Below are 14,184 nucleotides of genomic sequence, written 5' to 3'. Positions count from 1 at the left end.
CCACCTGGCCATGCCGGGCAAAATAATACTGATCCGGACACGCAACCTTCTGATCTGGAGTCAGACGCACTACCATTGCGCCACCGAACCGTTTATATTAAATTGGGAAATATTTTACAGAGAGCAAAATACAGCGAAAAACCAAAGAATTTCTCTCAGTAAATAATTTGTCGTCTGCTTCAAGGTAGGATGAGAACAATTACTGATATAAACTTGTTTTAAAACACACACACACACAAAATAGAGTTACACAAAGCTATGTCTTTACTTTGTCCACCACGAAAGATTGAAACACGATTTTTTGCGTTGTAATCCCTCGTATTCATCACTGATCCTCTACATGGGGTGTAGGATATCAAGTATAAACTTTCTAAATAAACCATCATGTGATGACACCGCTTTCTTTGTTTATTGTCCTGTCACCCGGTGGTGGAAACATATCTTGTTTCGTGAGCCCTCTGTAGGAGCTAAACGTAATCATGATGATTTTTAGCTCTGTAAATAAGAATTTTCCCGCATGGCCAAGCGCGAAAGGCGTGCTACTCGTAATCCGAGGGTCGTGGGTTCGCGCCCGCGTCGCCCTAAACATGCTCGCCCTCCCAGCCGTGGGGGTGTATAATGTGACGGTCAATCCCACTATTCGTTGGTAAAAGAGTAGCCCAAGAGTTGGCGGAGGGTGGTGATGACTAGCTGCCTTCCCTCTAGTCTTACACTAGATGCAGTTTGTCATCTCCACCAACCGTCAACTCTTGAGCCTCTCTTTTATCAGCGAATAGTGGGATTGATCGAGACATAATAACGCCCCACGGATAAAAAAGTAAGCACGTTTGGTGTGACGGGGATGCGAACCCGCGAAACTCAGATCACAAGTCGCTCGCCTTAACCCACCTGGCCATGCTGGGCCAAAATAATTCTGATCCGGACGTGACTCGAACACGCAACCTTCTGATCTGGAGTCAGACGCGATACCATTGCGCCACCGGACCGTTTATAGAAAGCTCGTAAATGTTTTAGAGGCATAAAAATTCAGCGAAAAACCAAGTAATTGGGGTGGTTTGGGTAGGGCCTTCCTGCTTCATTAGTTACTGTAGTGGCACTATATTGGTTTTTCCAAATTGTAACGAATAAAAAAACTTTATAGTTTAGTCTGTTTTGTATAATTCTAGATATAATTGTACAAACAAATGCTTTGCAAGACGATTATATTACATTCAATTACCTAACATAAGAAAGCTGTCAACTTGGGTACCTGCAAAATATTAATACTGTTTGAAGTATATGATTATTTTCTTCTAAGTCCACACCTAAATGAAAAGTAATACATAAAATAAATGATAAACAAACAAATTATTACGACACGTGCGCTACTTTTCATGTTCACTCGTTATTTAGGCTTAAGCAGATTTTCCTTTCTCTTTTCACTTTCAATGTCTTTGGAGACGTCTGGGAGCACTTTGACTTTATCCAACTCGTGATATAACACGCAGTGCCTTTGATAAGCAATATTATATCACAAAGTTGAAAACATATTCGAGAGGTGAAGACACGATAGGGAACAATTTCTACAAGAAACGGAATAATATAATAAAACGTGGCTGAATTAGCTCAAACCTTGAAATTGATGGACTGACGGTAACTTAGGTCTGATAGTAAAACAGATTTGTAAGTCACTGACCACTTCCAAGTACTTATATTCCTCTTCAAAATTTTACTGCTTTCTGTTTATGGTGTCTTCATTAGAACACTTCATATTTATGTAAACTTCTGAAACTCCTTACATTTTTATTTACATTACGTCCAGTGCTACTTGTAACTTCTGACAATATTTGTCATTACACTCTTATCAAATTTTTTATTGTTTATTTTCAGTTTTAGGCCCTCTAGTTTTCATAATCCTGATGTTTTCCTAGACATTTTATATAATGAAGGATCATGATCATTTAAAAAAAAAATTAAAAATCCAGTTTTTTTGTTGGCCAAGTACGCAAATTTCTAGGATTAACCTTTCAATTTATTAGGACTTTTATTAATCCAAACATGCTCAATACAAGAAATTGAATGGTCCGAGGTCTTTCAAAATTAAAAATGGCCAATACAAAATAGAAAGTAACCCAGTACCAACAACTTCATTTACAAAAAATTGATGGTGGATTTTTTATTGAACCGTAATTTCAGGATGATTCACGAGCAGTCTGAACAACAACTGTTTTCACATAACTTCTACTACAAAAATGTCTGAAAACTCATTTTTCACAACATTCAAGGATATCAAGGGTCTTAGCAGATGGTTTACTGTACGTTTGGTTGGATGTTTTATTTATGAGTAGCCTTTGTAAATACCATTTCTGAAATGTTACCCAGTCTGCTTGGGTAACAAATACGAACTGGCTATTGAAACTGGTTTTATAGGTTTAACAGGCAACACAGACTTAATAAGAGGACTGTTAGAATTTTATGCCACCTGTACTTTAAATGTAAGTTTTGTTGCACTAAAGAAGTGTTGACAACGGTCACATGAGAACTTAACACTGTAGCAGTTAACTTGTAGTTTGATTATAATGTCGTAATTTTTGTTAAGCCTACACACGTCGTTTCGGTTTGGTTTTCTGAATTTTGCGCAAAAGTACACGAGGGTTATTTGCGATAGCCGTATCTAATTTAGCAGTGTAAGGGAAGGCACCTAGATATAAATACTCACCGCCAACTCTGGGCTACTGTTTTACCAGCGAATAGTGGAATTGTTCGTCACACAATAACGCCTTACGGATAACAAGGAAAGCATGTTTGGTGTGACGGGGATGCGAACCCGCGAAACTCAGATCACAAGTCGCTCGCCTTAACCCACCTGGCCATGATGGGCCAAAATAATTCTGATCCGGACACGCAACCTTCTGATCTGGAGTCAGAAGCGCTACCGGTAAGCTCGGAAATGTTTTAGAGACATCAAAATTAAGCGAAAAACGAAATAATTGGGATGGTTTGGGTAGGGCCTTCCTGCTTCATTAGTTACTGTAGTGGCACTATATTGGTTTTTCCAAATTGTAACGAATAAAAAAACTTTATAGTTTTGTCTGTTTTGTATAATTCTAGATATAATTGTACAAACAAATGCTTTGAAAGACGATTATATTACATGCAATTACTTAACATAAGAAAGCTGTCAACTAGGGTACCTGCAAAATATTAATACTGTTTGAAGTATATGATTATTTTCTTCTAAGTCCACGTCTAAATGAAAAGTAATACATAAAATAAATGATAAACAAACAAATTATTACGACACGTGCGCTACTTTTCATGTTCACTCGTTATTTAGGCTTAAGCAGATTTTCCTTTTCTTTTTCACTTTCAATGTCTTTGGAGACGTCTGGGAGCACTTTGACTTTATCCAACTCGTGATATAACACGCAGTGCCTTTGATAAGCAATATTATATCACAAAGTTGAAAACATATTCGAGAGGTGAAGACACGATAGGGAACAATTTCTACAAGAAACGGAATAATATAATAAAACGTGGCTGAATTAGCTCAAACCTTGAAATTGATGGACTGACGGTAACTTAGGTCTGATAGCAAAAAAGATTTGTAAGTCACTGACCACTTCCAAGTACTTATATTCCTCTTCAAACTTTTACTGCTTTCTGTTTATGGTGTCTTCATTAGAACAATTCATATTTATGTAAACTTCTGAAACTCCTTACATTTTTATTTACATTACGTCCAGTGCTACTTGTAACTTCTGACAATATTTGTCATTACACTCTTATCAAATTTTTTATTGTTTATTTTCAGTTTTAGGCCCTCTAGTTTTCATAATCCTGATGTTTTCCTAGACATTTTATATAATGAAGGATCATGATCATTTAAAAAAAAAATTAAAAATCCAGTTTTTTTGTTGGCCAAGTACGCAAATTTCTAGGATTAACCTTTCAATTTATTAGGACTTTTATTAATCCAAACATGCTCAATACAAGAAATTGAATGGTCCGAGGTCTTTCAAAATTAAAAATGGCCAATACAAAATAGAAAGTAACCCAGTACCAACAACTTCATTTACAAAAAATTGATGGTGGATTTTTTATTGAACCGTAATTTCAGGATGATTCACGAGCAGTCTGAACAACAACTGTTTTCACATAACTTCTACTACAAAAATGTCTGAAAACTCATTTTTCACAACATTCAAGGATATCAAGGGTCTTAGCAGATGGTTTACTGTACGTTTGGTTGGATGTTTTATTTATGAGTAGCCTTTGTAAATACCATTTCTGAAATGTTACCCAGTCTGCTTGGGTAACAAATACGAACTGGCTATTGAAACTGGTTTTATAGGTTTAACAGGCAACACAGACTTAATAAGAGGACTGTTAGAATTCTATATCACCTGTACTTTAAATGTAAGTTTTGTTGCACTAAAGAAATGTTGACAACGGTCACATGAGAACTTAACACTGTAGCAGTTAACTTGTAGTTTGATTATAATGTCGTAATATTTGTTAAGCCTACACACGTCGCTTCGGTTTGGTTTTCTGAATTTTGCGCAAAAGTACACGAGGGTTATTTGCGATAGCCGTATCTAATTTAGCAGTGTAAGACAAGAGAGAAGGTACCTAGATATCAAGACTCACCGCCAACTTTTTTACCAGCGTATAGTGGAATTGTTCGTCACACAATAACGCCTTACGGATAACAAGGCAAGCATGTTTGGTGTGACGGGGATAAGAACCCGCGAAACTCAGATCACATGTCGCTCGCCTTAACCCACCTGGCCATGCTGGGCCAAAATAATTCTGATCCGGACGTGACTCGAACACGCAACCTTCTGATCTGGAGTCAGACGCGCTACCATTGCGCCACCGTACCGTTTATAGAAAGCTCGTAAATGTTTTAGAGGCATAAAAATTCAGCGAAAAACCAAGTAATTGGGGTGGTTTGGTTGGGCCTTCCTGCTTCATTAGTTACTGTAGTGGCACTATATTGGTTTTTCCAAATTGTAACGAATAAAAAAACTTTATAGTTTTGCCTGTTTTGTATAATTCTAGATATAATTGTACAAACAATTGCTTTTAAAGACGATTATATTACATGCAATTACTTAACATAAGAAAACTGTCAACTTGGGTACCTGCAAAATATTAATACTGTTTGAAGTATATGATTATTTTCTTCTAAGTCCACATCTAAATGAAAAGTAATACATAAAATAAATGATAAACAAACAAATTATTACGACACGTGCGCTACTTTTCATGTTCACTCGTTATTTAGGTTTCAGCAGATTTTCCTTTTCTTTTTCACTTTCAATGTCTTTGGAGACGTCTGGGAGCACTTTGACTTTATCCAACTCGTGATATAGCACGCAGTGCCTTTGATAAGCAATATTATATCACAAAGTTGAAAACATATTCGAGAGGTAAAGACACGATAGGGAACAATTTCTACAAGAAACGGAATAATATAATAAAACGTGGCTGAATTAGCTCAAACCTTGAAATTGATGGACTGACGGTAACTTAGGTCTGATAGTAAAACAGATTTGTAAGTCACTGACCACTTCAAAGTACTTATATTCCTCTTCAAACTTTTACTGCTTTCTGTTTATGGTGTCTTCATTAGAACAATTCATATTTATGTAAACTTCTGAAACTCCTTACATTTTTATTTACATTACGTCCAGTGCTACTTGTAACTTCTGACAATATTTGTCATTACACTCTTATCAAATTTTTTATTGTTTATTTTCAGTTTTAGGCCCTCTAGTTTTCATAATCCTGATGTTTTCCTAGACATTTTATATAATGAAGGATCATGATCATTTGAAAAAAAATTTTAAAATCCAGTTCTTTTGATGGCCAAGTACGCAAATTTCTAGGATTAACCTTTCAATTTATTAGCACTTTTATTCACCAAACATGCTCAATATATGAAATTGAATTGTCCGAGGTCTTTCAAAATTAAAAATGGCCGATACAAATAGAAAGCAACCCAGTACCAAGAACTTCATTTACAAAAAAATGATGGTGGATTTTTTATTGAACCGTAATTTCAGGATGTTTCACGAGCAGTCTGAACAACAACTGTTTTCACATAACTTCTACTACAAAATTTCTGAAAACTCATTTTCACAACATTCAAGGATATCAAGGGTCTTAGCAGATGGTTTACTGTACGTTTGGTTGGATGTTTTATTTATCAGTAGCCTATATAGATACCATTTCTGAAATGTTACCCGGTCTGCTTGGGTAACAAACACGAACTGGCTATTGAAACTGGTTTTATAGGTTTAACAGGCAACACAGACTTAATAAGAGGACTGTTAGAATTCTATATCACCTGTACTTTAAATGTAAGTTTTGTTGCACTAAAGAAATGTTGACAACGGTCACATGAGAACTTAACACTGTAGCAGTTAACTTGTAGTTTGATTATAATGTCGTAATTTTTGTTAAGCCTACACACGTCGTTTCTGTTTGGTTTTCTGAATTTTGCGCAAAAGTACACGAGGGTTATTTGCGATAGCCGTATCCAATTTAGCAGTGTAAGGGAAGGCACCTAGATATCAAGACTCACCGCCTTCTCTGGGCTACTGTTTTACCAGCGAATAGTGGAATTGTTCGTCACACAATAACGCCTTACGGATAACAAGGAGAGCATGTTTGGTGTGACGGGGATGCGAACCCGCGAAACTCAGATCACATGTCGCTCGCCTTAACCCACCTGGCCATGGTGGGCCAAAATAATTCTGACCCGGACGTGACTCGAACACGCAACCTTCTGATCTGGAGTCAGACGCGCTACCATTGCGCCACCGGACCGTTTATAGAAAGCTCGTAAATGTTTTAGAGGCATAAAAATTCAGCGAAAAACCAAGTAATTGGGGTGGTTTGGTTGGGCCTTCCTGCTTCATTAGTTACTGTAGTGGCACTATATTGGTTTTTCCAAATTGTAACGAATAAAAAAACTTTATAGTTTTGCCTGTTTTGTATAATTCTAGATATAATTGTACAAACAATTGCTTTTAAAGACGATTATATTACATGCAATTACTTAACATAAGAAAACTGTCAACTTGGGTACCTGCAAAATATTAATACTGTTTGAAGTATATGATTATTTTCTTCTAAGTCCACATCTAAATGAAAAGTAATACATAAAATAAATGATAAACAAACAAATTATTACGACACGTGCGCTACTTTTCATGTTCACTCGTTATTTAGGTTTCAGCAGATTTTCCTTTTCTTTTTCACTTTCAATGTCTTTGGAGACGTCTGGGAGCACTTTGACTTTATCCAACTCGTGATATAGCACGCAGTGCCTTTGATAAGCAATATTATATCACAAAGTTGAAAACATATTCGAGAGGTGAAGACACGATAGGAAACAATTTCTACAAGAAACGGAATAATATAATAAAACGTGGCTGAATTAGCTCAAACCTTGAAATTGATGGACTGACGGTAACTTAGGTCTGATAGTAAAACAGATTTGTAAGTCACTGACCACTTCAAAGTACTTATATTCCTCTTCAAAATATTACTGCTTTCTGTTTATGGTGTCTTCATTGGAACAATTCATATTTATGTAAACTTCTGAAACTCCTTACATTTTTATTTACATTACATCCAGGGCTACTTGTAACTTCTGACAATATTTGTCATTACACTCTTATCAAATTTTTTATTGTTTATTTTCAGTTTTAGGCCCTTTAGTTTTCATAATCCTGATGTTTTCCTAGACATTTTATATAATGAAGGATCATGATCATTTAAAAAAAAAATTAAAAATTTAGTTTTTTGTTGGCCAAGGACGCAAATTTCTAGGATTAACCTTTCAATTTATTAGCACTTTTATTCACCAAACATGCTCAATATAAGAAATTGAATTGTCCGAGGTCTTTCAAAATTAAAAATGGCCGATACAAAATAGAAAGCAACCCAGTACCAAGAACTTCATTTACAAAAAAATGATGGTGGATTTTTTATTGAACCGTAATTTCAGGATGTTTCACGAGCAGTCTGAACAACAACTGTTTTCACATAACTTCTACTACAAAAATTTCTGAAAACTCATTTTTCACAACATTCAAGGATATCAAGGGTCTTAGCAGATGGTTTACTGTACGTTTGGTTGGATGTTTTATTTATCAGTAGCCTATATAGATACCATTTCTGAAATGTTACCCGGTCTGCTTGGGTAACAAACACGAACTGGCTATTGAAACTGGTTTTATAGGTTTAACAGGCAACACAGACTTAATAAGAGGTCTGTTAGAATTCTATGCCACCTGTACTTTAAATGTAAGTTTTGTTGCACTAAAGAAATGTTGACAACAGTCACATGAGAACTTAACAATGTAGCAGTTAACTTGTAGTTTGATTATAATGTCGTAATTTTTGTAAAGCCAACACGTCGTTTCGGTTTGGTTTTCTGAATTTTGCGCAAAAGTACACGAGGGTTATTTGCGATAGCCGTATCCAATTTAGCAGTGTGAGGGAAGGTACCTAGATATCAAGACTCACCGCCTTCTCTGGGTTACTGTTTTACCAGCGAATAGTGGAATTGTTCGTCACACAATAACGCCTTACGGATAACAAGGCAAGCATGTTTGGTGTGACGGGGATAAGAACCCGCGAAACTCAGATCACATGTCGCTCGCCTTAACCCACCTGGCCATGCTGGGCCAAAATAATTCTGATCCGGACGTGACTCGAACACGCAACCTTCTGATCTGGAGTCAGACGCGCTACCATTGCGCCACCGGACCGTTTATAGTAAGCTCGGAAATGTTTTAGAGGAATCAAAATTCAGCGAAAAACCAAATAATTGGGGTGGTTTGGGTAGGGCCTTCCTGCTTCATTAGTTACTGTAGTGGCACTATATTGGTTTTTCCAAATTGTAACGAATAAAAACTCTTTATAGTTTTGTCTGGTTTGTATAATTCTAGATATAATTGTACAAACAAATGCTTTGAAAGACGATTATATTACATGCAATTACTTAACATAAGAAAGCTGTCAACTAGGGTACCTGCAAAATATTAATACTGTTTGAAGTATATGATTATTTTCTTCTAAGTCCACGTCTAAATGAAAAGTAATACATAAAATAAATGATAAACAAACAAATTATTACGACACGTGCGCTACTTTTCATGTTCACTCGTTATTTAGGCTTAAGCAGATTTTCCTTTTCTTTTTCACTTTCAATGTCTTTGGAGACGTCTGGAGACACTTTGACTTTATCCAACTCGTGATATAACACGCAGTGCCTTTGATAAGCAATATTATATCACAAAGTTGAAAACATATTCGAGAGGTAAAGACACGATAGGGAACAATTTCTACAAGAAACGGAATAATATAATAAAAAGTGGCTGAATTAGCTCAAACCTTGAAATTGATGGACTCACGGTAACTTAAGTCTGATAGTAAAACAGATTTGTAAGTCACTGACCACTTCCAAGTACTTATATTCCTCTTCAAAATTTTACTGCTTTCTGTTTATGGTGTCTTCATTAGAACAATTCATATTTATGTAAACTTCTGAAACTCCTTACATTTTTATTTACATTACGTCCAGTGCTACTTGTAACTTCTGACAATATTTGTCATTACACTCTTATCAAATTTGTTATTAGTTATTTTCAGTTTTAGGCCCTCTAGTTTTCATAATCCTGATGTTTTCCTACACATTTTATATAATGAATGATCATGATCATTTAAAAAAAAAATTAAAAATTTAGTTTTTTGTTGGCCAAGTACGCAAATTTCTAGGATTAACCTTTCAATTTATTAGCACTTTTATTCACCAAACATGCTCAATATATGAAATTGAATTGTCCGAGGTCTTTCAAAATTAAAAATGGCCGATACAAATAGAAAGCAACCCAGTACCAAGAACTTCATTTACAAAAAAATGATGGTGGATTTTTTATTGAACCGTAATTTCAGGATGTTTCACGAGCAGTCTGAACAACAACTGTTTTCACATAACTTCTACTACAAAAATTTCTGTAAACTCATTTTTCACAACATTCAAGGATATCAAGGGTCTTAGCAGATGGTTTACTGTACGTTTGGTTGGATGTTTTATTTATCAGTAGCCTATATAGATACCATTTCTGAAATGTTACCCGGTCTGCTTGGGTAACAAACACAGGCTATTGAAACTGGTTTTATAGGTTTAACAGGCAACACAGACTTAATAAGAGGACTGTTAGAATTCTATGCCACCTGTACTTTAAATGTAAGTTTTGTTGCACTAAAGAAATGTTGACAACGGTCACATGAGAACTTAACACTGTAGCAGTTAACTTGTAGTTTGATTATAATGTCGTAATTTTTGTTAAGCCTACACACGTCGTTTCGGTTTGGTTTTCTGAATTTTGCGCAAAAGTACACGAGGGTTATTTGCGATAGCCGTATCCAATTTAGCAGTGTGAGGGAAGGTACCTAGATATCAAGACTCACCGCCTTCTCTGGGTTACTGTTTTACCAGCGAATAGTGGAATTGTTCGTCACACAATAACGCCATACGGATAACAAGGCAAGCATGTTTGGTGTGACGGGGATAAGAACCCGCGAAACTCAGATCACATGTCGCTCGCCTTAACCCACCTGGCCATGCTGGGCCAGAATAATTCTGATCCGGACGTGACTCGAACACGCAACCTTCTGATCTGGAGTCAGACGCGCTACCATTGCGCCACCGGACCGTTTATAGTAAGCTCGGAAATGTTTTAGAGGAATCAAAATTCAGCGAAAAACCAAATAATTGGGGTGGTTTGGGTAGGGCCTTCCTGCTTCATTAGTTACTGTAGTGGCACTATATTGGTTTTTCCAAATTGTAACGAATAAAAACTCTTTATAGTTTTGTCTGGTTTGTATAATTCTAGATATAATTGAACAAACAATTGCTTTTAAAGACGATTATATTACATGCAATTACTTAACATAAGAAAACTGTCAACTTGGGTACCTGGAAAATATTAATACTGTTTGAAGTATATGATTATTTTCTTCTAAGTCCACGTCTAAATGAAAAGTAATACATAAAATAAATGATAAACAAACAAATTATTACGACACGTGCGCTACTTTTCATGTTCACTCGTTATTTAGGCTTAAGCAGATTTTCCTTTTCTTTTCCATTTTCAATGTCTTTGGAGACGTCTGGAAGCACTTTGACTTTATCCAACTCGTGATATAGCACGCAGTGCCTTTGATAAGCAATATTATATCACAAAGTTGAAAACATATTCGAGAGGTGAAGACACGATAGGAAACAATTTCTACAAGAAACGGAATAATATAATAAAACGCGGCTGAATTAGCTCAAACCTTGAAATTGATGGACTGACGGTAACTTAGGTCTGATAGTAAAACAGATTTGTAAGTCACTGACCACTTCAAAGTACTTATATTCCTCTTCAAAATTTTACTGCTTTCTGTTTATGGTGTCTTCATTGGAACAATTCATATTTATGTAAACTTCTGAAACTCCTTACATTTTTATTTACATTACATCCAGGGCTACTTGTAACTTCTGACAATATTTGTCATTACTCTTATCAAATTTTTATTGTTTATTTTCAGTTTTAGGCCCTTTAGTTTTCATAATCCTGATGTTTTCCTAGACATTTTATATAATGAAGGATCATGATCATTTAAAAAAAAAATTAAAAATTTAGTTTTTTGTTGGCCAAGTACGCAAATTTCTAAGTTAACCTTTCAATTTATTAGCACTTTTATTCACCAAACATGCTCAATATAAGAAATTGAATTGTCGAGGTCTTTCAAAATTAAAATGGCCGATACAAAATAAAGCAACCAGTACCAAGAACTTCATTTACAAAAAAATTGATGGTGGATTTTTATTGAACCGTAATTTCAGGATGTTTCACGAGCAGTCTGAACAACAACTGTTTTCACATAACTTCTACTACAAAAATTTCTGAAAACTCATTTTTCATAACATTCAAGGATATCAAGGGTCTTAGCAGATGGTTTACTGTACGTTTGGTTGGATGTTTGATTTATCAGTAGCCTATATAGATACCATTTCTGAAATGTTACCCGGTCTGCTTGGGTAACAAACACGAACTGGCTATTGAAACTGGTTTTATAGGTTTAACAGGCAACACAGACTTAATAAGAGGTCTGTTAGAATTCTATGCCACCTGTACTTTAAATGTAAGTTTTGTTGCACTAAAGAAATGTTGACAACAGTCACATGAGAACTTAACAATGTAGCAGTTAACTTGTAGTTTGATTATAATGTCGTAATTTTTGTAAAGCCTACACGTCGTTTCGGTTTGGTTTTCTGAATTTTGCGCAAAAGTACACGAGGGTTATTTGCGATAGCCGTATCCAATTTAGCAGTGTAGAGGAAGGTACCTAGATATCAAGACTCACCGCCTTCACTGGGTTACTGTTTTTACCAGCGAATAATTGGAATTGTTCGTCACACAATAACGCCATACGGATAACAAGGCAAGCATGTTTGGTGTGACGGGGATAAGAACCCGCGAAACTCAGATCACATGTCGCTCGCCTTAACCCACTGGCCATGCTGGGCCAGAATAATTCTGATCCGGACGTGACTCAGAACACGCAACCTTCTGATCTGGGTCAGACGCGCTACCATTGCGCCACCGGACCGTTTATAGTAAGCTCAGAAATGTTTTAGAGGAATCAAAATTCAGCGAAAAACCAAATATTGGGGTGGTTTGGGTAGGGCCTTCCTGCTTCATTAGTTACTGTAGTGGCACTATATTGGTTTTCCCAAATTGTAACGAATAAAACTCTTTATAGTTTTGTCTGGTTTGTATAATTCTAGATATAATTGTACAAACAAATGCTTTGAAAGACGATTATATTACATGCAATTACTTAACATAAGAAAGCTGTCAACTAGGGTACCTGCAAAATATTAATACTGTTTGAAGTAATATGATTATTTTCTTCTAAGTCACGTCTAAATGAAAAGTAATACATAAAATAAATGATAAAACAAACAAATTATTACGACACGTGCGCTACTTTTCATGTTCACTCGTTATTTAGGCTTAAACAGATTTTCTTTTTCTTTTCATTTTCAATGTCTTTGGAGACGTCTGGAAGCACTTTGACTTTATCAACTCATTGATATAGCACGCAGTGCCTTTGATAAACAATATATATATCACAAAGTTGAAAACATATTCGAGAGGTGACACGATAGGAAACAATTTCTACAAGAAACGGAATAATATAATAAAACGTGGCTGAATTAGCTCAAACCTTGAAATTGATGGACTGACGGTAACTTAGGTCTGATAGTAAAACAGATTTGTAAGTCACTGACCACTTCAGAACACTTATATTCCTCTTCAAAATTTTGCTTTCTGTTTATGGTGTCTTCATTGGAACAATTCATATTTATGTAAACTTCTGAAACTCCTTACATTTTTATTTACATTACATCCAGTTCTACTTGTAACTTCTGACAATATTTGTCATTACACTCTTATCAAATTTTTTATTGTTTATTTTCAGTTTAGGCCCTCTAGTTTCATAATCCTGATGTTTTTCCCTAGACATTTTATATAATGAAGGATCATGATCATTAAAAAAAAATTAAAATTTAGTTTTTTGTTGGCCAAGTACATTTCTAGGATTAACCTTTCAATTTATTAGCACTTTTATTCACCAAACATGCTAATATAAGAAATTGAATTGTCCGAGGTCTTTCAAAATTAAAATGGCCGATACAAAATAGAAAACAACCAGTACCAAGAACTTCATTTACAAAAAAAAATGATGGTGGATTTTTTATGAACCGTAATTTCAGGATGTTTCACGAGCAGTCTGAACAACAACTGTTTTCACATAACTTCTACTACAAAAATTTCTGAAAACTCATTTTCACAACATTCAAGGATATCAAGGGTCTATATTGCAGATGATGGTTTACTGTACGTTTGGTTTGGATGTTTTGATTTATCGGTAACCCTATATGAATACCATTTCTGAAATGTTACCCGGTCTGCTTGGGTAACAAGAATACACGAACTGGCTATTGAAACTGGTTTTATAGGTTTAACAGGCAACACAGACTTAATAAGAGGTCTGTTATTAGAATTCTATGCCACCTGTACTAAATGTAAGTTTTGTTGCACTAAAAAAATGTTGACAACGGTT

At 35.4% G+C, this 14,184-nt stretch overlaps 5 non-coding genes across 5 annotated transcripts; all 5 read right to left on the bottom strand.

Moving 5' to 3' along the window:
• Positions 1-914: 914 nt before the first annotated feature.
• On the bottom strand, positions 915-986 carry TRNAW-CCA (transfer RNA tryptophan (anticodon CCA)). Its single transcript has one exon. It is a non-coding gene; the product is annotated as a tRNA-Trp (tRNA).
• Positions 987-4,792: 3,806 nt separating this feature from the next.
• Positions 4,793-4,864, bottom strand: TRNAW-CCA (transfer RNA tryptophan (anticodon CCA)). Its single transcript has one exon. It is a non-coding gene; the product is annotated as a tRNA-Trp (tRNA).
• A 1,880-nt stretch (positions 4,865-6,744) lies between these two features.
• TRNAW-CCA (transfer RNA tryptophan (anticodon CCA)) lies at positions 6,745-6,816 on the bottom strand. Its single transcript has one exon. It is a non-coding gene; the product is annotated as a tRNA-Trp (tRNA).
• Positions 6,817-8,696: 1,880 nt separating this feature from the next.
• On the bottom strand, positions 8,697-8,768 carry TRNAW-CCA (transfer RNA tryptophan (anticodon CCA)). The gene has a single exon. It is a non-coding gene; the product is annotated as a tRNA-Trp (tRNA).
• Positions 8,769-10,646: 1,878 nt separating this feature from the next.
• On the bottom strand, positions 10,647-10,718 carry TRNAW-CCA (transfer RNA tryptophan (anticodon CCA)). The gene has a single exon. It is a non-coding gene; the product is annotated as a tRNA-Trp (tRNA).
• Between the last annotated feature and the right edge of the window lie 3,466 nt (positions 10,719-14,184).

The sequence above is a fragment of the Tachypleus tridentatus genome, chromosome 12 (assembly GCF_004210375.1).
Source record: "Tachypleus tridentatus isolate NWPU-2018 chromosome 12, ASM421037v1, whole genome shotgun sequence".
Classification (NCBI taxonomy): Eukaryota; Metazoa; Arthropoda; class Merostomata; order Xiphosura; family Limulidae; genus Tachypleus; species Tachypleus tridentatus.
The sequence above is the reverse complement of the archived record's forward strand: the minus strand, read 5'-3'. Positions and strand labels throughout refer to the sequence as shown.